This window comes from Mustela nigripes, chromosome 15 (assembly GCF_022355385.1).
Source record: "Mustela nigripes isolate SB6536 chromosome 15, MUSNIG.SB6536, whole genome shotgun sequence".
Lineage (NCBI taxonomy): Eukaryota > Metazoa > Chordata > Mammalia > Carnivora > Mustelidae > Mustela > Mustela nigripes.
This window is the reverse complement of record NC_081571.1, coordinates 10,040,105-10,065,743: the sequence shown is the minus strand read 5'-3', so window position 1 is coordinate 10,065,743 and position 25,639 is coordinate 10,040,105. Positions and strand designations below refer to the sequence as shown.

The window sequence follows — 25,639 nt, the reverse complement described above, 5'->3', positions numbered from 1 at the left end:
TCACCACGACCAAGTGGTGAATAATCCTTTTAATGTACTGTTGGATCCTATTGGCTAGTATTTTGGTGAGAATTTTCACATCTGTGTTCATCAAGGATATTGGTCTGTAATTCTCTTTTTTGATGGGATCCTTGTCTGATTTTGGGATCGAAGTGATGCTGGCCTCATAAAATGGGTTTGGAAGTTTTCCTTCCATTTCTATTTTTTGGAACAGTTTCGGGAGAATAGGAATTAGTTCTCCTTTAAATGTTTGGTAGGATTCCCCTGGGAAGCCGTCTGGCCCTGGGCTTTTGTTTGTTTGGAGGTTTTTGACGACTGTTTCAATCTTACTGCTTATGGGTCTGTTCAGGTTTTCTATTTCTTCCTGGTTCAGTTGTGGTAGTTTATATGTCTTTAGAAATGTATCCATTTCTTCCAGATTGTCGAATTTGTTGGCGTAGAGTTGCTCATAATATGATCTTATAACTGTTTATATTTCTTTGGTGTTAGTTGTGATCTCTCCTCTTTCATTCACGATTTTATTTATTTGGGCCCTTTCTCTTTTCTTTTTGATAAGCCTGGCCAGGGGTTTATCAATCTTATTAATTCTTTCAAAGAACCAGCTCCTAGTTTCATTGATCTGTTTTATTTTTTATTTTAGTTTCTATTTCATTGATTTCTGCTCTGATCTTTATGATTTCTCTTCTCCTGCTGGGTTTAGGCTTTCTTTGTTTGTTCTCCAGCTCCTTTAGGTGTAGGGTTAGGTTGTGTACTTGAGACCTTTCTTGTTTCTTGAGAAAGGCTTGTACCGCTATATATTTTATTCTCAGGACTGCCTTTGTTGTGTTCCACAGATTTTGAACCATTGTGTTTTCATTATCATTTGTTTCCATGAATTTTTTCAATTCTTCTTTAATTTCCTGGTTGACCCATTCATTTTTTAGAAGGATGCTGTTTAGTCTCCATGTATTTGGGTTCTTTCCAAATTTCCTCTTGTGATTGATTATTTTTTTATTATTATTTTTAGATTTTTAACAAATTTATTTTTTAAAATAAGATTTATTTATTTATTTTAGATTTTTTATTTTAAAAAGATTTTTAAAAAGATTTTCTAAAAAGATTAAAAAAAATTTTTTTTAAGATTTTTGTAAAAAATGATTTACTTATGTATTTAAGAAAGAGAGAGAGAGCAATGGGGAGGGACAGAGGGAGAGGAAGAGAGACTCTTAAACAGACTCCATGCTGAGTGCAGAGCCCAATGCAGGGCTCTATCTCACAACTCTGAGATCACGACCTGAGCTGAAACCAAGAGTCAGATGCTTAACCAGCTGAGCCACCCAGGTGCCCCGTGTCAGTTCTCTTGTCTGTAAAATGAGTGGCTGCATCCATTTTCTGGCCTGGCTCCTCATGGCTATAGGAGCTGAGGCTCTCAGAGGCCCTAATCATCAAGGAAACTTCCTCCAGTGTGATTCACCTTCCCAGGTACTTACCATAAGCCAAATGCTGGGCTGGCCCCTGAGGAGTTGCAGGTGGGTAGCAGCACATAGTCTGTGCTCATAGGGAGTATTTTTTGCTCATAGGCAGTGAGAGAGCAGACAAAGGGTCTTGGATATCATCAAATGTGTTCCGCATAGACAGGCACAGGGCCTGGGTGTCAGGGGGTTACTCAGCCCAGCCTGGAGCAGCATTCTGATGGAAGCGTCCATCAGAACCAAGAAGAAATTCCATGACTGGGCAAGATGAATACAGGGAAAGGGGTGGAAGGGGAGCTGGGGGTGCACAGGTATAGAGGTACACAACAGAGTGGGAGTGTTCTGTGGGTTGTGGGCTGTGGGCAGCCTGGGAGCCGAAGGCTGGCCCAGGAGTGTCTGTTCCTTCCATGGTGGGCTCCTCTTCTTGCTGTCAGGAGTCAGGGAAGTGCCACAATTGCATTTGCCTCTGAGATTTTGTACTCTGGTAACAGTGGGAGAGGCAGGGGCAGGAGGATACAGCAGGAGGGACAGGAGTGACCAGGAAGACCACTTAGAGGTGAGGCTATTGTAATGGTCCAGAGGCCTGAACTAGGGAAGAAGGAGGAGAGAAGGTGAGGTCAGATTCGCAAGGCTTAGTGCAGGGCAAGACACCTTCAGTGTCCACTGGGATGTAGCAGGAAGCCCGTCCCCTAAGTGCCACCTCCAGAATGGCCCTGTCACCTACTGTGCAGGGGTCAAGGATGATTAGAATCGAAGGGGCAGCATATGCTGATTCTGGTTGGCTCTTGGCTCTACATTTTTCCTTTTTCCCCAGTGGAGTTCAAGTTTGTTGGTCTTTGTACCAGGGTACAAGGGCCTGTTTACTCAAATGGTGGCCTAGAGCTGATGATGAGCCTTTTGGAGATGGTCTGTTATCATCATCATTATTTATTTTTATTTCTTTACCAGAATTTTAGCCCAAAGGTAGGGGCTTAAGGGCCATAGTGGGGCCTATATTTTCTATTGGGATATTTTCCAACATTTTTATTCGGTTTTCCTCTTGTGTAGATGCTGGCTTTTGATAGAGATCAAGAAACATACTAGCGATAAATGGTTTTTATTTTGGTGGTAATTAAACTTTCTGTGAGACAATTTCCCTTTCTTCCTCTATCCCTCTAATAAGAGTAATGTCAAAATGAGTAACCAACATACCTTCCTCTTAAAGGAACTGCAGTTCAGCAGAGGGAACAGCAGGAACATGGGTGGCATAAGAGAGTAACTAAGAAGAGGGCAACAGAGTGGGAGGGGCCTTGGGAAGGAGTCGCCAGCCTCAAAGCTCCATCTGGAACAGGGATGGCAGTTACAGGGCCTGTATTGTCCAAACTAAAGAGACACATGGAGACCACAGTTCCCAAACCCCTCAAAACCCCATTCCCGGAAGCGGTCAGGGCTGGAGAACAGACAAGCTGAAGCTTTGAGGCTAACGGTAGAAAGTCCTAGCCAGGCAATGGATGTGGGCAATCGTGTGTGTGTGTGTGTGTGTGTGTGTGTGTGTGTGTGTTTGTGCGCGTGCGCGCAGCAGGGCCTTGGAGCTCACCAGGAGCAAGAGAAGCTCTAGAGTGAGACTGTCTGGGTTTAAATCCTGACTCAGGCACTTACTTACCTGTGTAACCTAGTGGGAGTTTCTTAATCTCTCTATGCCTCAGTTTGCTCTTCTATAAAAAAAAGGATGAGAATATCTTATCTCAGGGTGTTCGTGAAAACACTTTGTAATAAGATAATTAGAGTAAGCACTCAAAAATACTCTCTCTCATAGTTATTAACATATTAATATAGTTATTATTTTTATGACAATTGACCACAATTGGACACCAATTTTCACTCATGATGACAAAAAATAAGGTAAATAAAAAATAAAGCAAAGTTCTCCCAGAATCAAGAAATTAGGACAAAAACTTTGAACAAGAGAGGATATTCAGATATAATAATCTTATGAAAAGATATTCAACATCAGTAATGTTCAGAGACACACAAATGAAAACCAGGTGGTTACACCACCACACACTTATCAAAATGGCACAACGAGGAAGACAAGTAATACTGAGTTTTGTTGTGATGGAAATGTAGATTAATAGAACCCCTTTGAAAATTATCTGTTGACAGCATCCCCTTAAGCTAAACAATATGCACAACCGAGGAATGTCCATCTCAACCCAGCGCAGACTCAACAGATATCTGTGTGGTGTTCATCAGAAGATGCCTACGAGGGGCACCTGGCTGCCTCATTGGGTAGAGGGTGTGACTCTTGATCTTGGGATTGTAAATTCAAGCCCCACTTTGGGGTAGAGATTACTTAAGAATAAAATCTTTAAAAAAAAAATGCACCAACGTAGTTCATAGCTTCATTATTTGCAAAAGCACCAAAGTGGAAACTGCCCAAGCATTCATCAACAGTAGAATAGATGAATAATCCCTCGTACACTCAGACAATGGAGTACCTGACAGCAAGGTGGATGGACGGACAAACTGCACTTAGTGCAAAGCTTTGAGTAAACTTCACAAAGATGATGCAGAGAAAAAGAAGCTAGAGACAGGGGCACCTGGGTGGCTCAGTGGGTTAAGCCTCTGCCTTCAGCTCAGGTCATGACCCTAGGGTCCTGGGATTGAGCCCCACATCGGGCTCTCTGCTCAGCGAGGGGCCTGCTCCCCTCCTCTCTCTCTGCCTGCCTCTGCCTACTTGTGATTTCTGTCTGTCAAATAAATAAATAAAATCTTAAAAAAAAAAAAGAAGCTAGAGACAAAGTGTACAAACCACGATTCCATTTATGTGAAGTTCAGGACGAGGCAACGGTGTTTAATATTAGGATTCTGGGTGTGAAAATCATGCCTTATGACTTGTAGTCAATTCCAGACCTAAGGGGCAGAGACTGGCTTGACCTTACATGGACTGGGCCTTGCACATGGATACTACTATGCTACTCCAGCTGGAGGCAGAGAGGTTCCTCTCAAGGGCAAGAGCTGAGCCAATGAAGAGCTACCATGTTTTCAACCCCCAGTTCACTCCCATGGACTTTTAGTTTATAATAGCCTTCCCAATTTACACTCTTTTTCCTTAAAGAGGCATGCCTCTCCTTTGTTCCCCAGACTTGCCTGTGCTTTTGCTGTAGCTTATTTGTGTCATCTTACAATTATCTTTTATTCCTGAATAAGCCCATCTCTTGCTGATAAGAGCAATTTTTATTTATTTTATTTTTATTTTGCGGTTTTTATTTTTAAGTTTACTATGGATTATGTTTGGTGGGGGAAGGGAGTTGTGGCTAAAATAGTAGCTTCTGTGGGTGCTGCTCATTTTTTTTTTTAAGATTTTATTTATTTATTCAACAGACAGAGATCACAAGTAGGCAGAGAGGCAGTCAGAGAGAGAGAGAAAGGGAAGCAGGTTCCCTGCTGAGCAGAGAGCCCCATGCGGGGCTTGATCCCAATACCCTGGGATCATGACTTGAGCCGAAGGCAGAGGTTTTAACCCACTGAGCCACCCAGGCACCGCTCATGTTGTGTTTCTTGATCTGGTTTCATGAATGTGGATATCGAGATTTTGTGAGTTGTGTACTTCTCTATGTGTGCATTGTACTTGAATAAAACATTTAGGCTATGTATTGAAAGTCCCCACCAAGCTTGGAGCATTCTTCTTACACACAGCTTCATTCCAGGCTCCAGAAACAAAACCACTCCCTCTCTTTCCTTAAGTAAAAGGATCTTAGGACCATGCCAGGGAAGGAGGCCTCTAGGAGCACTGGTTTCTGGGACTGGCAAGTGAAGTTACTGCCTTGCTCATCGCTTTGTTCAGCCCAAAGCTGGGCACGAAGTGATGCTCAGTGACTCTCTCTGCATAGGGAGCTGAGTACAGATCCTCTGTCTTATAAATAGCCTTTGGGGAGGCACCTGGGGGGCTCGGTCCATTAAGCATCTGCCTTGGGCTCAGGTCATGATCCTGGGGTCCTGGGACGGAGTCCTGCCTCAGGCTCCCTGCTCAGTGGGTTGTCTACTTGTCCCTCTCCCTCTGCCCTTCGTCCTGCTCATGCTCTCTCATGTGCACTCACTCTCTCAAATAAATAAATAAAATCTTTTAAAAAAATAGCCATTGGGTTTTGTCTAGCTCTAGCGAGATATTTGGTCATTTATAATGATGTACCTCAGTCCGTGAGGATTAGCACCCAGAGGTCTGTCATGGGGACAGACTCATAATGTTTCTGTTCGTTCTGTATGAGACTGAAAAAGTCATTCATGTACTCATTCATAAAGCTTCGGTTGAAGCTTTGCTGTGTGCCATAGAGGCATGGCCATTGCCCTGGAGAAGTGTGCAGGGCAGCTGGAGGCGGGCAGGCTGCATTCTTGCCTACGTGATGAGCGACCAGCACTGGCCAGAACGGAGGCTGTGCTGAGGAAAGGTCACTTTGAGGCAGAGGCAGGTGTGGCGAGGGGACAGGGCAGATGAAAGGGGAGTCCAGGGTCCTTCCCAAGGAGAGTACTGGAAAGCACACGCAGGACTTGGCTGGAGAGAAAACAAAAGGCGAAAAGGCACCCCTGCTTGTTTTTGCTGACAGAGATGATTGACGTTGCGGGAGAGGAACAGACTTTAAATTGTCATTTCTGGGGCACCTGGCTGACTCAGTCGGTGGAGCATTGTGACCCTTGATCTTGGGATCATGAGTTTAAGACCCACTTTGGGCACAGCACTACTTTTAAAAAATTGTTATTTCTTTTAGCCCCTACAACAGCACCCTACCTACTGTGTGCTTCTCCGGGGACACGCCCTTTTTCCTACGTGCCTGATTATACCTTTTTTTTCTTAAAGGTATATACACATTCTTGTGTCCTAGGGAGGATCCGGTTCAATAGCTTCAAATATCAAATATCAAGACTCTGGTGTTAGTGTGACGGGAGGGTGGAAGAAACAGGTGGTTCTGTGGAGTGCAATTCAAGGGACATGGGAAAATCCAGGCCACCTAAAGAAAGGTCCCAGTGGAGCCTGAAGTGCCACCATTCCCAGCTCATTCTGTTGTGCTGGGAGTTGTCTGTTCCCTCCTGTTTTCTATATCAGTGACCCCCTGGAAGAGATGTTGGCTGAGCGGGACAATGACTGTTGGAACTCTGCCAGCAAGACCTGGATATGTGACACACTCAGGGAGAACTGCATGAGGGGAAGGAGGTGCCAGTGTTGGGTGGGAAGGGCAGAAGCTGAGGCACAGTTTTGCTGAAGGACATCTCTGAACAGCCAAAGCTTGATATGCCAGATGAGTGTCACAGGCTGCAGCAACGGTTCTCAAAGTGGGATCCCTGAACCAGCAGCATTAGCCTCGGCTGGGAGCTAATTAGACATACACATCCTTTAAGGAGTGCCTGGGGGGCTCAGTGGTTAGACATCTGCCTTTGGCTCAGGTCATAGTCCCAGGGTCCTGGGATCGAGCCCCGCATCAGACTCCATGCTCTGCAGGAAGCCTGCTTCTTCCTCTCCCACTCCCCCTGCTTGTGTTCCCTCTCTCACTATCTCTTTCTCTGTCAAATACATAAATACAAAATCTCTAAAAACAACAACAACAACAACAAAAAACCCAACCAACATGTACATCCTCGTGTTCCAGCCCAGAGCCGCTCAATTAGAAAATGGTGAGTATGGCCCAGCAGTCTGTGCTTGAACACACCCTCCAGGTGATTTGGATACACGTCAGAGTTTGAGAACCTCTAAGTAAAGAGCCATCTTCTTGAACAAATTTTACTTTCTCCTCAACATCCTCTCTCCTTGGGAAAGAGACCAAAATAAAATGGCGGTTAATATGATATTGTATATTGGTGACACTGGGATTAAAATAAAAACTTAATAAATAAATTTAAAAGAGGGCTCCTGGGTGGTTCAGTTGGTTAAGTGATTGCCTTTAGCTCAGGTCATGATCTCGGGGTCCTGGGATGGAGTCCCATATCGGGGTCCCCCTGTTCTGTGGGGAGCCTGCTTCTCCCTCTTCCTCTGCCAGCCACTCCTCCTGCTTGTGCTCTCTCTCTGCCAAATAAATAAATAAAATCTTAAAAAAATTTTTTAAATAAAAAAAATACGTACTTACAACCTTCAAAAAAATCAAAAACCAAAAAACAACCTCAAAAAATTCCCCCAAAACCAAAATGATATTGGATTAAAGCTCATGAATTTGGGCTATTTTTCTGAGGATCTTTGCCCCTGCCCCACTCTAACAACACCCTTGTCACCCCAACACTGTAAGGGTCCAGGTTTTGAAAACACCACTGAATTAGATGTATAATTCCGGCTCTGCCACTTTCTGGCGGTCGGGACCTGAGCAAATTATCTAGCCTCTACAACCCTTGGTTTTACCATCTGTAAAAGGAGACTCATAGTAGGATCTACCTGACCAGGACTTTCCTGGTGGCTTGTGCTCTAACCTCAGTGAGTGCTCAGTAGGTGGGTCAGTTGGTTGTCCATCACATAACACCCCCAAACTTGAAGAAATTGGATTGGATCACAAAGAAGTCAGCCTAGAGGCTTGTAATGGTGGGGGGAGTTGGGAGGCAGTGTAGAAGGCCAAATGGCAATACCGAACTGTATGTCTTCGGCTTCTGAAACATGAGTTATACTCTGCCAGGACCCTAAAGAATATGTAAAGAACAAGGAACTGTGAACCATGCAGTGAAGCTTTAAAGACTGGTGAGTCCCTTCTGCCCTGTATGCCAGCATGAACTGTCCAGCACAAGCCGGCCTCGCCAGTCCTGGCGGGTCACCAGCTTGCAGGACTCGTTCACTGGCTGACAAAACACACTGGGCTGGCGCGCTTACAAACAACACTGCCTCTCTTCCCCCATGGTTACCCACCCACAGGATGATTTACAGTCACTCAGTTTGCATGTATAAAACTGACGATATTCCAGCTGATAAATATTGATATATGTGAAATTCAGCAGCCGCAGGATAAAAGCCGCTGGCTCCCATGGCGACATCTGGCTGCAGTACAAAGACATCATCCGCTGCCCTTCACCCTATGGAATGCTGACTCTCCTTAGGTATAATAAAGAGGGTTTAAGGTCCACAGGAATACAGCAATAGGGTGAAATTCAACCAGTGGATTCCACAGCGAGGTTAGATCTCAGGTAGAAACATTTGGAACCAAACTCATGAAGAAATACCCAGCAATGGGAGCCCCCTACAGCCCCATGTTTTTTAACATGGCAGGAGGCTGGTAACTTCGGTAATTGGGGACAGACATGGGTTGACCGTGAAGCGGGCGGGCATTTTCACCTCCAGGTGGTCTACAAAAGCAGCAGCCCTGATTTCCTCACAGGAGAACATTCTCCGGGACAACAGTTACAGTGAGGGGATCAACAGTGCCTTTTATCTGCAGATTTCAAAGTTCTGGACATGAGTCAGTGTTTCCTAATACCTGGCAGAAGGTGATAGTGTTCACTTCTCCAGACAGGGAGCCGGCCGCGCACACTGGGCAATGGCGCCATGGGTCATGGAGTGACTAAGTGCTCACCTGTCCCTGAGTGTGTGTCCTGACTGTCCTCTGTCACTGGGGCAGTTGCCAGCATGGGGCAGGAAGCACCAAGGGAGGAAAACAGGGCTGGGAAGAAACAAAGCAGAGTTCTCTGGGCTTTATTCCCAAACTTGGTGCTGTGTCTGAATCGCCCATCAAGTATGTTAAAAATTCAGATTTCTGGTCAAACTGGTTTCTCTCTTCAAAAATTTTGATTCAGTGAGTCTGGGTTAAGGTGGGGACCAGAATTCTGTATGTTGACAAATTCCACAGGTGATCGTGATACACAACCGGATTTAGCTCTTAAGGGTCAATAGATAAGGGACTCCGGAAGGAAACCTGGAGCAGAGGGAACTTGGGGCCTCAGGGGTGGGGATTTGTCTCCACAGCTGCCACAAGCATACACTGTCCCTGGGTGCTTCACTTCCTCTCCATTCCTCAGAGGGGGTTGCAAGTGAACCCCACTTCCCTCAGCACAGGAGTTCTTAACTGCTTTGGGCCTTTGAGATGCTGATTTTTAAAAACTTCCCTGAAAAACATGCACTTGCCTGTACAATTTAGGCTATGATTTCAGGGGCGTCTATAGGAGGCAGATTTAGCACCAGGGGAAGCAGACCACAATATTCAAAAACTTACCCTCTGGTGATTCACAGACCTGTACCCCTGGGGATAAAAATATATGTTTATAAAAAAAAAACTTACCCTCAAACTAATAAAACCTGAAAAAAAAATAAAAATAATGTGCTGGTCTCTTCTAATCCTATTATACATAGTGCTTCTCAAGGCTGCGGGCCATTTCCAGTATTTGAGATTCCTAGGGTATTAAAGAATTCATAGGTTTAAACCCTATGTTTAGGGTTTACCTGGGACAGGTCTCCTTGACACTCACTACCAAGTTCCACCTCCTCGTACATTTTCTTTCTTTCTTTTTTTTTTTTTTAAGATTTTATTTATTTATTTGACAGACAGAGATCACAGGCAGGCAGAGAGAGAGAGAGAGAGGAGGAAGCAGGCTCCCCGCTGAGCAGAGAGCCCGATGTGGGGCTCGATCCCAGGACCTGAGATTATGACCTGAGCTGAAGGCAGAGGCTTTAACCCACTGAGCCACCCAGGCGCGCCCCGTACATTGTCTTTCTGACCGCAGAGTCCGGAAAGCTGAAAACCCAGTCTGCTGTGCCCCTTGCAGCTGACTATAAATCAGGTTGCCTTCCATACACACGTGCATGTGACACGGAAGATGGAGGTGAGTGGGGGTCCCTGGGCCACTCCTGGAGACTTTCTGTAGTCAGGTGAGGCAGCTACAGGGGCACCATTATCGGTGTCCAGCCACCCATGTGCTGGGGGTTGGGAGGCATCTACAGCTCCTGCCTTCAGGGTCTCAGTTGTGGTGGTGTGTTCTAGGACTGGCAGAATCACTGGATGGATTAGAGGAGTGGGCTCTAGGCTGGGCATCCAAGAATGACTCCCAGACTTCCCTAAACAAGAAGGCCTTCCGGGGAAGCTGCTCCCTCTGCAATGGCCAGTAAGGTAAGGAAGGAAGGCGAGGAAGCAAGATTGTTGAGTTCATGGTGACCACCCAGGCATGAGAAAACTGTTGGCAAACACCATGCAGCTGGGGATAGGACATTGATCCCTGGTGATGAGCTTTTATCACATTCCTAGCACCCTAGCACAACACCATAGGAAATCCTTTTACATCATTGCATTTAGGTCAGTGTATGTTCAAGTGTTGAGCTCCTGGATCAAACGGTATGTCTACCTTGATGGATATCATAATTTAGTCTCCAAAAATGTTTTATTAACTCACATTGCCACCAACATTTTACCTCACTTTTGTTAACAGAGTGAAATAACCCAGGCCTAACTTTTAAAATATCCACCAGCATGGAAAAATAATGCCAGGGTGGTTACTGACTGATGACAGCAGAAGCTCAGCCAAGCAGGATGGACACATACCTCACCTGGCGGATGGGAGATAAGTTGGGTAGATTTTTATATGTTGAGTATTAGCTCTAGTGTAACCAGTCTTTTTAATCTTTAGCAATATGCAAGGAAATAAATGGTAGCTCATTCTTGCTCACTTACGTCCTTGGAGGGTCAGTGATATCAAGAACTTTTTTTTGTGGGACACCTGGGTGGCTCCATCATTAAATGTCTGCCTTCGGCTCAGGTCATGATCCCAGGGTTTTGGGATCAAGCCCCAAGTAGGGCTCCCTGCTCAGCGGGAAGCCTGCTTCTCTCTCTCCCACTCCTCCTGCTTGTGTTCCCTCTCTTGCTGTCTCTCTCTGTCAAATAAATAAAATCTTTAAAAAAAACAACAACACTTCTTTGGTTAGTTTTAAATTTCAGTTTTAAGCCTTCAATTTTAAAAAGTTATACAAAATAGGGATGCCTGGCCGGCTCTGTCAGTTAAGCATCTGTGTTCGGCTCAGGTCACAATCCCAGGGTCCTGGGATGGAGCCCCACCTAGGGCTCCCTGCTCCATGGGGAGCCTGCTTCTCCCTCTCCCTCCACCTGCCACTCCTCCTGGTTGTTCTCTCTTTGTCTCTCTGTCAAATTAATCAATCAGTCAATCAATCAATCTTAAAAAAAAAAAAAGGTTATACAAAATATCCCAGAGTTAAGTTCAGCAGAACTGTTATAAAAGATTACTATAAGTCAAGCCTTATGCTAAGTTTTGGAGATAAAATAATAGTTTCTGTCCTTGAATTTATGGCATTGCAGAATAAGCCAGGCAAACGTGCACACACCAGTGCACGTGTGTACACACACACACAGGTAATTTCAAAGCAAGGATCACCAGGATTTCCAGGACAAAATGAAATCATTGAGTACTTTTTAATACATATGTTGGGGAGGGAATATAGTGAGCATAAAATTATCAAAGAGAAAACAGCTATCATCTGGGCCAGTTTATAATGCCTGTAATTTAAAAATGGAAAAAATGGTTCCCACACTGTGCATAAATTCCTTATTCATTTTAATTGATAATGTTTTGGTAGGCATCATGATCATGAAAGTAAAATATTGTTATGTGATTTCTTTCCATGATAAATTTTGTGCAAGAAAATGTCACATAGAAAGATTGAGTAGATATAAGGAAGATTCCTTCTCTCTCCCCACCATGGTAATGTCAGTGTAAGCCTGCTAAAATAGCAACTATAAATAAGGTCTAGAGACACTTATCATAATATTCCAAATGTCTAGGATCACTCCTCATACCAAGAACCAGGAAAATCTCAATTTGCAAGAGGAAACACATTTGAAAAATGCCAATATGTACATTACCAATATGTACAAATTACCTGCCAAGGTTTTAAAAACAATTATTATAAAAATTGCTTCAACATGCCATGATGAACATGCTTAAAACAAAACTGCAGAAAATCTCAGCGAAGAAATAGAAGACATAAAGGTGAACCCAACAAATAGATGTAAGGCAAGTCTTTGTATGAAGAACACTTGGGGTTAGCTTACCAAAAAAAAAAAAAAAAAATCCCTCTTCTGGCTTCCTATTTTTAAGTCTTTGGAGAGGAATTACACAGTCTCTTTAGTTAACTAGAGTTTCACGAATCTTACCATCAGAAATTCACTCCACTGAATCTAAATTCTGCTGACCTCGCCTTTGTGCACTGAGACAGCCACCAGTCACCCTCTTGATAGACAAACAGTACCCTTTTCTCCATTCCTCCAGATCTAGGGACCCAATCCCTTGCTTTTCTTCCAGCCCTGCTCTTGGTTCAGCTTGGAGGGTGATGCCGAGACTCATCATTTCAGGGTGCAGAGCAGCTACAGAGGGCATCAAGAGTCATGCAGTGGCTGGGCCTTTGTAGTTGCCTTGGCTGGGAAGTACAGTGCTCAGGACTAGAGTGCAGATGGGCCTTTGCATCCCCTTCAGGCTAGTGTGGTTGGGAGCCCTCTTTCCTGTGACTGTTTGCCAGGAATACTGAAGACTTTCAATATCTTAACAACTGATATATCCATATCAGTATGCTTGGCTGAATATCAGACTTGCCTCTAAGAAAGGATGATGATTTTGGTCTTGATTCTGGGAGTAATGGAGCCACAGAAGGGCTGTAAGCAGGGAATGACACGATTGGATTTGCATATCAGAGTTCACTGGGACTGTGGAGAGGAGAAAGAGGGGTCAGAATGGACTGGTCAACAATTAGGAGGCTATCTCCCTGGTCCAGGCAGGAGCGGATGGTCTGGATTGTGACAAGCATTTGGGTTGCAGAGAATCCACTAAGTCATTGGTATTTCTGGGATTTCTGGTCTTCCCATTGGGGTAGACAGATTGTAGCTACATCAAGTCTGAAAGGAAACAATGAGAGAGGCCTAGGCTGGTGAAGATCAAAAGAAACAATTTTGGAGATACTGAGTTTAAGATGACTTGGAGGTATACCAGAGGTATTAATGAGGCAGCTGGGTTATGTATCTTTGGAGCCCCAGAGAGCATTCTTGGCTGGAGTTATGACTTGGTGAGTCATTGATAAGAAGGAAAGAAACAAGGACATGGAGAGGATGAGATCAGTCAGGAGATGGTGGAGTGAGACTATGTGAGAACCCAGACTCCCAAGAATTCTAAAAGTTAAGGGGTGAGTAAAAAAGAGGGCAGGTCACAGAAAATTAAAAGTTTGAAAAAATTACAAATACCACAAATATAAAATCCAGAAAATACCATAGTATTTTAAATAATTTTTTGCCTGAAACACTTGTATAATACTTTTTGTCTATGGTTTTGGCTGTATGGTGTTCATCTTATCAAATTTGTTGAGATATAATTTATGCACAATAAATTGTACCTCTTTAAAGGGAACTATATGATGAGTTTTGGGAGATGTACACACCCATGAAAATGTTGTCACAATGAACATTCAGAGCATTTCCATCACCCCAGAAATTTCATGTGCTTCTTTGCATCTATACCTCCTTCCACCCCTGGCAACTGATCGGGAATTTTATATTTATGGAATCACATGGAATGTGCTCTTTTTTACCTGGCTTCTTTCAGCATAATGATCTTGAGATTCATGTATGTTGTCACTTCTATTGGAGATTTGTTCCATTTCATTGCTGAGTGGTATTCTGTTGCAGTACCGCAGTTTGTTTATATACTCCCCTATTGATGGACATCTGAGTTGTTTCCAATTTTGTGCTATAGTGAGCTCTTTAATCTTGAAAGAGTGTTGATTTTCTCATATGTTTTCCTGTAGTTATTGAAATTATGTTTTATGGTCCAAGATATGGTCTATCTTGATCAACAAATTTGTATATTCGGTATTTTTCTGAAGTTGTGTAAAAATCAATTAAATAAAATTGTTCTGTAAAAATCAACTAAATAAAAGTGGTTAATAATGTTCTTCAGTTCATCTATTTTTTCTTGACTTTATCAACTTGTGAGATATTCACATTCATATCCAACTATGATAGTTGGTTATTTCTTTGTTGACTTTTTCTTCAGGAATATTGAAGCTCCGTTATTAGGCATATACACACTTGGGATTATTCTGCCTTCTTGACGTATTGACCCCTTTGTCCTTAGGAAATACTTCTGTTTTTGGTAATACTGTTTTCTCAAGTTTCACTTTGATATTAATATAGCTACTGTAGCCTTTTTATGCTTACAGTTTGCATGGTATATCATTTTTTATCCACTTACTTATATTTAAAATGCATGTCTTACAGACCACATATATTTTAGGCTTGCTGTTATATACTTTCTGCTAATCTCTTTTATATTGGGATATCTACTTCATTGTTATTTTAAATAATAATTGATATGGTTGGATTTAGGTCTAGCATTTTATTATTTGTTTTTTCTTTATTTATTTTACTTTGTGTTCTCTTAGTCCTGCCTACTTTTGGATTATTTTAAACAGTTTTAAAATTTTTATTTTAATTTATTTATTAGCTTTATAGCCATATCTTTTCTTCATGGTTACCTTAGGAATGAAGATATACATACATCCTTATATTTTCACAGTTTAGAGTTACAATTGTACTACTACACGTAAGATGTAGAAACCAAGCAACTGTGTAGATCCGTTAGTCTCGACATACATTATGAACTTTATAAAACTATGTTACAATTTTTGTTTTAAACAGTTATATATATTTTTATAGGAAGAAAAAGTGGTCCTTTATATTTACCATTTCTCATTGTCTTCATTTCTTCTTAAAGATCTAAATTTCCATTTGGTATCATTTCTTCTTAGCAGGAGAAAATTCCTTTAGCACTATGATAGTAGTGCATTTTTGTAGTTCTTTTAATTTGGAAAATGTCTTTTCCTTTAAAAGAACGAGGTCATTTTAAAATTTTTATTTATTTTATATAGAGAGAGCATGTGTGAGCAGGGTGTGGGGAGGAGAGAGAGAAACGGACTCCCTGCTGAGCACAGAGCCTGATTTGGGGCTCAGTCTCACAACCCTGAGATCATAACCCCAGCGAAAATAAAGGGTTGGTTGCTCAACCAGCTGAGCCACCTATGTATCCCTAGACCATTTTTTTAAAAAGATTTTATTAATTTATATGACTGACGGAGATCACAAGTAGACAGGCAGGCAGAGAGAGAGGGGGAAGCAGGCTCCCTGCTGAGCAGAGAGCCCGATACAGGGCTCAATCCCAGGACCCAGGGATCATGACCTGAGCTGAAGGCAGAGGCTTTAACCCACTGCGCCACCCAGGCACCCCTCCCTAGATCATTTTTAAAAAGATTTTATTTATTTATTTGAGAGAGAGAGGAAGAGGGACAGAGGGAGGGGAGAGATAATCTGAAGCAGACTCCGTGCTGAGTCAAAAGCCCGATGCAAGGCTCCATCCCACAACCTTGAGACCATGACCTGCGCCAAAACCAAGAGTCAGATGCACAACTGACTGACCCATGCAGGTGCTCTCCCCCATTGCCCCTGCCTGCCCCTAGATCATTCTTATTTATTTTTAAGATTTTATTTATTTATTTGACAGAGACACAGTGGGAGAAGGAACACAAGCAGGGGGAGTGGGAGAGGGAGAAGCAGGCCTCCCACTGAGCAAAGAGCCAGATGAGGGGCAGGATCCCAGAACCCTGAGGTCATGACCCAGGATCATGACCTGATCAGGATGCTTAAGGACTGAGCCATGCAGATGTGTCCCCCAGATAATTTTTAAATAAGGTCTAACATGTTATTGATTCTTTCTAGTACATTTTTTCCAAGGCACAGATTTTTCTCTAGAATTGTATTTTGGGTCTTTTGAAATATGTATTTTCTTTTTTCTTTCTTTTTTTTGTAAGACTGTATTTATTTGATAGAGATCACAAGTAGGCAGAGAGGCAGGCAGAGAGAGAGGAGGAAGCAGGCTCCCCGCTGAGCAGGGAGCCTGATGCGGGGCTTGATTCCAGGACACTGGGATCATGACCTGAGCTAAAGGCAGAGGCTTTAACCCACTGAGCCACCCAGGTGCCCCGAAGTATGAATTTTCCATGTCTGTCCTTAAGTAGTCCATGCTCTCCTCCTCTTAAACATATTGAGTATAACTGTTTAAAGCTCAATAGTTGTCATAAATTTTTCATCTACTAAATCAGTCATATCTAGCTCTCTTTCCATTGAACGATTTTTGCTCTCATTATGGACTGCATTTTGCTGCTTTTATGCATAGTTCATAATTTTGGACTGGACGCCAGACATTGTGAAATTTACCTTCTCAAATGCCAGATAATTTCGTATTCCATTAAAAATTTCTGAGTTTTTTTTTTCTTTCCAGGTTGCAGATAAGTTACTTAGAAATAGTTCTATTCTTTTGAAACTTGCTTTTAAGCTTTGCCAAGTAGCACAAGAGCAGACTAGAGTTTCCCTTTCCCCACCACTGAGGCAATGGCCTGAGTTTGCACCCAATACCCCATGAATCGTGATGCTTTCCCACTCTGGCTGGCAAGGACACAAATGACTCCTGGCCCTGTGTGAGTGGACCGCCCTTTCCAGCAGCTCTTTCCCTGGCCTGGGGTGGCTTCCTCATAGCCTTGAGCAGGTGACCCCACGGGGCCCTTCATAGGCCTCTGGATCACTCTCTGTGTAGCGCATTCCTTCCCAGCACTCTGCTCTGTGAATTCTACCCTCCTCTTCCTCCTCTTAACTCTGTCCCCTGAACTCAGGGAGACGGCCGAGCTGTCCAGGTTCTCCCTCCTGTGCTGCCTTCTAGAAACCACACAGGCACCACACTAGGACAGTCATAGAGCTTGTCTGATGTACTTCTTCTGTCCCTTGCTGCTTCTTGTCCAATGTCCAGAAATGGTCCTTTTGTATATTTCATTCAGTGCTTTGGTTTCCTAAAGGGTTAATCTAATCTCTTCATTGTTAATGGTTGAAAGTGGAATTCTTTGACCTTCATTTCTGAAGACTTGCATGCATGGAGGTGAAATTCTCGGTTGACAAATGTGTTGTTTTTCTCCAGCACTGTAAAGATGTTCCACTGTCTTCTGCCTCCACCATTTCTGAGGAGAATTTTGTGGACATTTGAATGATTGGTCTCCTCTGTGTAAGGTGTCATTTTTCTTTGCTGCTTTCAAGATTTTCTTTTTCTGAAGAACATGATTGTGACTGTGCGGTGGAGAAGGGTCTGGAGTGGAACGAGAGGAAATATTAGGGAGGTTAATGCTGTACCTTCCCAGGAGGTAACACTGGCCTAGACTACACGGGGGCCCATGGGGGTGGAAGATAAGGATAAAGCTAAATTATATTGCAGAAGTAGAGTTGACAGCACTTGGTGGAAGATTCAAGGCGAGGTGGGAAAGTGGGTGGTTGAGAAAAGCTCCTTGGTATCTAGAGTGGGAAGCAGGTAAATTTAGGATTATTGCTGTGGGAAAGGCTACTGTGGGAAGATAAGGAGTTCCATTGTGGAGCACGTTCACTGTGTGTGAGAGACACACAGATTGAGATACTAACTAGCTCAGGAGAGAAATGTGGTCTTCATATGCAACTCTGGGCATTGTCAGCTTGTAAATAGTATGTATGTGGGAGTTGGCAACAAATAACCCCATTCTTCCCCACTGAGTGTAGAACCAGCTGAGACAGAAACACAGGAACTGGCAGATGGAGATTGAATGTCAGCATTAATACTGAAAAAGCTGAAGGGAAACCGTGGCTCTAGATCCGGGTCTGGATCAGCGGGATGACACACCCTGCTAACTTACCTGGCCCTGCACATTCGGTCACTGGCCCAGACAGACAATAGTAGGGCTTTTCCCTCCACCCCTCATCTATGCAGAGGGCAGAAGGCAGGTGGGCAGATTTCAAAGACAGAGTGAGGGGCCAGGTGGGGCAAGCCCACTCTTCTCGAGGCCCAGCAGCAAGGAAAGGGAAGACGCTGGAGCAGGGCGTCCTCTGGAGAAGCTTTTCACCTGGAGACCAGAACAGTGGGGACTATGGGTTCCTGTGCCGGGTCTGTACAGTTAAAAGAGCAGGCAGGAAGACCCGAACTGAACCCCAGCCTCTGCCCAAGTCCAGAGGTTGGGCTGGGAAGGAAGGTCCTGTGAACGATATAGAGAAGGGACAAGCAGGGTCCAAACAAAGGAAGACATTTCAAGGCCAAGGTCGAGAAAGATGAGGGCTCCTCACTGTAGCCCAGGCTCATCGCTCCAGTAGGAATTTGGCAAAGAATCTCTCAAGCCACACGCTGGGCACACTTCTAACTTCCTCAATTATAGTAGTATGGAGAATTATTCACCTTGATCAATTCACTCTGAGTCTCGGGGGAAGATTTATAGGTTTATGGGCCCTAAAAATCACAGTACTCAGACTCCGTTTTCCTAATGCTGAATGGAAAAGTTTTCAAAAATGAATGGCTAGGCATGGAAGGCTGCAATCCTTCCTATGGCTTATCTTAGGGTCTAAATAAGGAAAAACAATCATAGATTACCTTGGCAATATACCATGCCTCCTCAAAGGCCTTTAATGAAAGCCCTCTTATTAGTCCTTTGGATTTCCTTGCACAGTGGGGGAAAGCAAGTCTTTCGATCTCATCCTAAAGGAAGAGGATTGAGAGCGAGAAGCCAAGGGCCTTTCCCCTAGGACTCTGGGTGTTCGGATGGCACCCACGCCTGGTGTATAATATGCAGGCCAGAAACTGTTCCCTGCAGCAAAGCACTGGAACAGAAGTGAGAGGACTTGTATCCAGCAGACCTGGCATGGCCGAGACCACATTTCCAGCTCTTGAAGGCAGGAGTTGTATTTCCTCATTCTTTTCATTTCTTCCAGTCGCTAGCACATCCCAAGAGGTCAAGATATATTTTCTTGCTGGTGAATGACACAGGCTGTCTCTGCATGTGTGGGAAGGGGATGGAAAAACCTGGATTTTATTCAGTTTAGAGAATTGGGAGTTCTCAAAGATGTGCACGGGAGTGACGCAGTCAGCTCAGATATGACCAGCATAGTTCAGGGCTGCTCTCTGTTTTAGGAAGGAAACCTAGAAGAAAAAGTAAAATGAACTGAAAGCGTGAATAGAGGTAAGAGCAGAATAAAACACTGGAGTCTGTTGCAGAATTGTCTGCCTTATGGTCTGCCTTGCTTAAAGACATGTATTTTGACCCAACCATCCATGAACTTACCCAACAGATTATTTATTGAGAACCTACTGTATGTGAGGCATTGTGCTAGGCATTCTGGCAGTTAGAGATGAATAAGATGCATTTTCTATCTTGAAAATGCCCTTGTTCAAGTGAAGATAATCTTGGAAATGTCCCTGACCAATTCACACTTTGGATGTTAGATGGAACCAAATAAAAATTTTATAGCAATTCAACAAGGCTTTTTGTGGATATAGACAAACTTGTGCTAAAATGTCTACGGAAAGGCTTAGGCCCTAGAATAGCTAAAACAATCTCAAAAACGAAAAGAAAGTGGGAGGAATCACTCCCTCATATTTAGCCTTACTATCTAGCTACAGTAATCAAGACAGTGTGATATTGATGGAGGGAAAGACCAATAACACAGAATAAAGAACCAAGAAATATACTCACACGATATAAATGATCTTTGACAAAGGCATAAAAGTAATTGGACATGCATATTAACTGACATGAGAGTCACGTTGATGTACACGCAGAAGTCAACAATGCAGCATGGATGGCGTGACCCAGTTTTAGTAAACTGATGTAAGTTCTTGATATAAATATTGACATCAGTTTGAAAGTCTGGAAAAGTATACAGCAGAAATACACTGATCATCTCGAAGTGACAACATCCCAGGCAAGACAAATCCGTTTCCCCTCCTTTTCCTACGGTGATTGTGAACAAGGAGTAAAATGAAAGCTTGGTGCATACTGCTTTCCTCTGAGCTCCACACTGGAAACGGAGGGCGCCACGACCTTGGACAGGTCCCGGGTACTCTCTGGGCCTCCTGTTCCATCTATCTAACAGAGAAGGTGGTTTAATTTGGTGAGTTTGTCTCAGCTTTAATGTTCTTTGACTTCATGACTCTTGTTCCCAGTGGAGGTTCTTTTAGAGAGGGGGTGTGGGGATTTAAAGGTGCCTCACCAGTCTGTTTGAGCCTTTTCTGACATATGGAGTTGTTTCTCATTCCATCAATTTTTTGGGAAGAGAAATTTAAAGCATCTCACCAAAGATCTGGTGAAAAGGTACCTTTTCCCAAAAAGACATTTTTAAAAATAGTAATATTTTGCTTTTATTAACATGTTAAATAAAGGATATAGCATGGGGGCGCCTGGGTGGCTCAGTGGGTTAAGCCTCTGCTTTCGGCTCAGGTCATGATTCCAGGATCCTGGGATTGAGCCCTGCATCGGGCTCTCTGCTCAGCGGGGAGCCTGCTTCCTCCTCTCTCTCTGCCTGCCTCTCTGCCTACTTGTGATCTCCGTCAAAGAAATAAAATCTTAAAAAAAAAAGATTTAGCATGGAATGAGTAACTACTATACTTGTCAAGTAGTCATAAATGCAAATAATATTACAAAATAATATGCAACAACCATAATATGACATGAATATGTCTTTCATTTTTTAATTGAAGTATAATTAAACTACAATATCCTATTTTGTACATTATGATGATTTGACATACTTTACATTACAAAATGAGCCCCATGATAAATCTAGTTACCATACAAAGTTATTAGGATATTATTGGCTATATTCCCTATGGTGTTCATTACATTCCCATAATTTACTCATTTTATAAGTGGAAGTTTGTATCTCTTAATCCCCGTAATCTGCTTTGCAGCTACCACAATCCCTCCCCCACTTTGGTGACCACGAGTTTGTGGTTTTTTGTTTTTAAATTTTATTTATTTATTTGACAGAGAGAGATCACAAGTAGGCAGAAAGGCAGGCAGAGAGAGAGGAGGAAGCAGACTCCCCGCTGAGCAGAGAGCCCGATGCAGGGCTCAATTCCAGGATCCTGGAATCATGACCTGAGCCGAAGACAGAGGCTTTAACCCACTGAGCCATCCACGCGCCCCTGTTTCTTGCTTTATCTCTGAGTCTGTTTCTCTTTTGTTTGTTCATTTGTTGTGTGTTTTTTGATTCCACCTATAAGTGAGATCATACAGTATCTGCCTTTCTAGCTTACTTCATTTAGCACAGAAACCTCTAGGTCCAGCCAGAAAGACAAATTCTAACCTATACATAAAAAAAAAAAAAAAAACCCAGCCAACCAACCAACGAAACCACTAGCCACTGATATACCACACCCACAAGCCAAGCAAAAAAGAAACAAAAACCAACTACCCAAACACATTCCAGAGTCCTGCCCTTATCAGGAAGACTTGGAAAGGACCCACCTGCCACATAGGCACCTGATGAGCAACAACAGTAGCAGTAGGTAGCATTTTATCCATAGGGCCATTCAGCGTTTTCCCACACAGAAACAGCGAGACCACAGCGGAGCGCAGGAGGGCAGAAAGATGGATAGTCTTTGTTTTAGAAAGAGGCTGGCTCCCTGGGAGCTGAGCGGGTAACCCGGGCGCGGAGGCGTACCCCTGGACAGGCTCTCTAGCGCCCTCTGCTGTGCAGTCGCCCCCCCCCCCCCCCGCTTTGGCCTGACGCTCCTCTCCTGGGACCCGGACTCCCCCGTGTCAGGTGTACCCCGCAGGCTGCTGGGTCGCCAGGGCCCACATTCCCACTCTCCTCAACGAAATGGCAGAAAGGCCTGCAATTTTCTAGGCCTTCAAAAAGCCTCCCAAATCTGCCCGCAGATACATGCTGTATTATCCGTTATCCTCCCCAGACAGGGGTGGGGTAGGGGTGGTCTTGTACAGCGATCCTTATGGCCCGCACTCCACATTAGGTCAGCAAAAGAGTTTTTTAGGAAATGTAAACATTGAATGTGTTTCTCACCTGTTCTTACACAGCACTCTCTAAAGGGAATCTTGTGGGGAATCACTGTGCCAGAGTCTTCTCTCCTGCCTGCCCCACTCTCCTCTGCAATGCCCACGTGCCCAGCAGTATTCCAGGGGGGGCACGTTAGCCTAGGAACTGTACGCCCTGCCCTCCTGCTGGATGTGTGGCAGCAGGCAAATCACGAAGCCTCTCTGCGCTAATCACAGCAACCTTCTAAAGCCCGTTCAGCTGAGCAGCTACTCCAGCCGGCCCCCGGGCTTGATGCTGGGGGTCCCCTAGTGAAGAAGACAGGTTACCTCCCTCACTCGCAGGAAACCTGCCACACAAGGAAGGGCCCTGACTGAAAACCAGCAAATACTCAAGTGGGTGTAAGTGTGTCTGTGGAAGGAGCACTACATACACAATAAGGAAGAATAATTGAGGTTGGGAGCTCACGGAAAGGGCAGGCGAGCTGAGCCTGAAAGAGAAGACTCAACCGGGTGGGAAAATGTTGGACAAAGATTCTGAAATGCAAAGGTGTTAGGAAGTGTAGGAGGGGTGACGTCACTGGGTCCTCAGGAGTAAGGGGGACTGGGCCCTCAAGGAAGCTGGGGAATTAGGCGGGGCACAGATAACAAGGCCCTGGAGGCCCAGCCCAGCTCAGCACTTGGATCAGATCCTCGAGCGCCGTAGAGAGCCATGGAATTCACTGGTCATCGTTGTTGCAGTCTGATCTAGGATCCCTGTGGCTGCAGAGGGGAGGCAGGCAGAAGTGAGAGCAAGGCCTCCTTGGGAGTTGATGGTGGACGGTGTCTTGGTTCTGGTGGGAACAGTGGAGTGGCAAGAAGTAGCCAGTTGCAGAGCACGTGCTGAAGGCTAGGCAGAAGGACACGCTAGCACTGAGGAACAGGGAGACCTCTTGGATGGCACCCCGTCTCTGGCTGTGACACGCAGGTCTCAGGGGGGAGTGGTTCCCAAGAGTGGCTGTAGCTTATACTGAAGATGATGGACTGATGGACAGGAAGGTAGCCTGGTAGAGCCTGCGTGAGTTGGAAGCTGTGTCTTGAGTGGGCTGTTGGTACCCGTCCCAGGAGGGTTTCTCTTTGGGGAGGCACAATGATGCAAAGTTGTGAATGAATAGTTCTTCACAAGGGCATGTGCGGAGTGATACTGTTTTAATGTTTGGGATATGGGAGAAAGAAAACCAAGAATTGTCTTATAATGGGATGAGTTCACATTTTAAAGATCTTTAATTGTGAAGGTAAGGAAAACAGACACATGTAAATCTGGCCGGTGGGCTAAAGTGAAAACAGGACCTAGGAATATGACATAGGGCTGGGGGTTTGGGGTGGGGGGCAGGAGGAATGAAGGTTCCAGTCAAGTCAGGGATTGGTCTAGATTCTTTGCAGTCTTTTGAAACTGTAACCAAGGACACTCTCTCACACATTGACTTCAGTGTAGTGCCTTTATTATTCGGCTACTAGGATCCTGAAGTAAGAAGAACACCAGACACACTTGGGCTGTGACCTCTTGTCCTAGTTTTTGAGTAGTAATTGAAATGATCATGATAAGAGATGACCTTCATATGGTATAATTGCTCATTCTGATCGTGGTGAGGCCACCATGTATAGCATTGCTTCAAACAAGAGGAGAGGGCAGGAGTCAGGCCAGCCTGCAACCTGTCTGTCCCCAGCCCATCCCTGTGTGGCTGGAACCCTGCTGGGTCCGAGGCCGGTTCGCGTATTCTCTTTGGGCAGGTCGGGCTGCTGGGGCCTCTTCATGACAGATGCGTTCTGGATTTCTGCAGGAGCAGGCTGGCTCTTTGCCCCCCGGGATTCCCGCTCCCGGGGCCTGGGCAGCTCCTGGCTCCTCCCAGCTGGCTCCCAGCAGGGGGGACACTTGCTAGCTATGGCGGCCACCCACTGGCAGGGGGCGCTGCTACTTCACAGTTCCAAAAGCAGCCTCATTCTGCAGCCATCATGGCAGGGTTCCGGCTTGGTGAGTTTCCTTAGTGCCCTGGAGAGGAGCTTCCGGGAGCCTGCAAACGCATGGCAAAACTGCCAAGGCCTGCAGCGTGCTGGCGCTCCTGGGAGGCCCTTAGGGAGCCCGGCGCTGGGCTTTCTCCAGCAGGGCCGACTGCAGGGGCAAGCGCTTCACCCCCCTTCCCAGCCATCAGCACTAAAGCGCCTGTTTAAGAAAATGCATGGATTTTTATTTGGTTTTATACCACGTTTCCGCTTTGGCTCATTGCTTACATACTGCAAATCAAGCCAGTAGACTTCCACTCCCCAAAGTACCGTCTTTCTGGTAACCATCTTTGCTTATAATCTAGAGCATGCGGCCCCATCACTGTCTTTGGGGAGCAGTGCCTGCTTTAGACAACTGCTTGTTGTAGAAGGGTGTGCAGAATGTCTGAGCGAGGAGGGGGTGGTTAAAACGGTAGGTGTGGGACAGTCTTCCCATCTAGGGGCCGCAGCGCCCAGGCTCAACCTCCTTACTGAGCGCTTGGAGCTTGAAGGCAAATTTTCTTTATTCTTTCCGGCCCCCCTTAGAACTTTCAGCAAGGGCACGGCCAGCCTGGCAACATTGGTGTGGGGCGTGGGGACGGGGTCCAGGGTTAGTGTGTGGTGGGGGGGGTGCATTTTCAGGGAACTAGAGACGACAAGCAAGTCCGTCATGCCAGGGTGAGGTCCATTACCGCTGTCGACCATGCTAGTGGTGCTCTCCTCTACCCTTCCTGGAAGTGAGGGACCAGAGGCCTTCCTTTCCCTTTCCTCCCTCTCTCCTGGGGTGTGAGACATGCTTAATAAATACAGCAGGAAACTCCAGGTTAGCCTGTCCTGTAGTGACCTCAGCATGGCGGACACACGGGCCTCTCCCTCTGGGGAAAATCCTGCTGTCACCTAAGGCAGTCCAGGACAGTCCCCACGCCAGGAAGGCTGGGGTCCCACGGAATGCTGCAAAAAGTGAATCCAAAGTGGGACCAAGTGACCTCTGCCCATTTGCACCCACTATGGCCCCGGCAAGGGCTTCACTCTGCACTCTCTCTCAGCCAAGCCTTGGTGTGTGAGCGAAGAGACATGGCCGAGGCTGGGATGCCTTGCACCTCTCCACCTAATTGAGAACACTGAATGGCTTTCTCCTTTTTTCTCCCTTCTCCTTCAATAGCGTCCAACAATTTAGCAAGCTCACCAAGCTGTGTCCTGCTTCATGACTAATTCACATATTTAAATGGGATCGGTCAAAGCCGGACTATTTGATGCCAGCCAAGCGCATTTATCAGGTCAAACTGCTCACAAAGGCTGGAGGCCAGCGTGGGTATGGGAGTGTGTATGGAGTGACTGTGTGGGATATTTATTTATTTTT

At 44.9% G+C, this 25,639-nt stretch overlaps 2 long non-coding RNA genes across 2 annotated transcripts in view; one reads left to right on the top strand and one right to left on the bottom strand.

The window, feature by feature from the left end:
- LOC132002511 (uncharacterized) overlaps positions 1-25,639 on the top strand; it is a 229,634-nt gene that overhangs the window by 63,284 nt on the left and 140,711 nt on the right. The gene's annotated exons all lie outside the window — the stretch shown is intronic.
- LOC132002480 (uncharacterized) lies at positions 15,652-22,153 on the bottom strand. Its single transcript, XR_009399903.1, has 4 exons — positions 21,736-22,153; positions 19,963-20,136; positions 18,864-19,409; positions 15,652-17,564 (listed from the first exon to the last, which is right to left on the bottom strand). It is a non-coding gene; the product is annotated as an uncharacterized LOC132002480 (long non-coding RNA).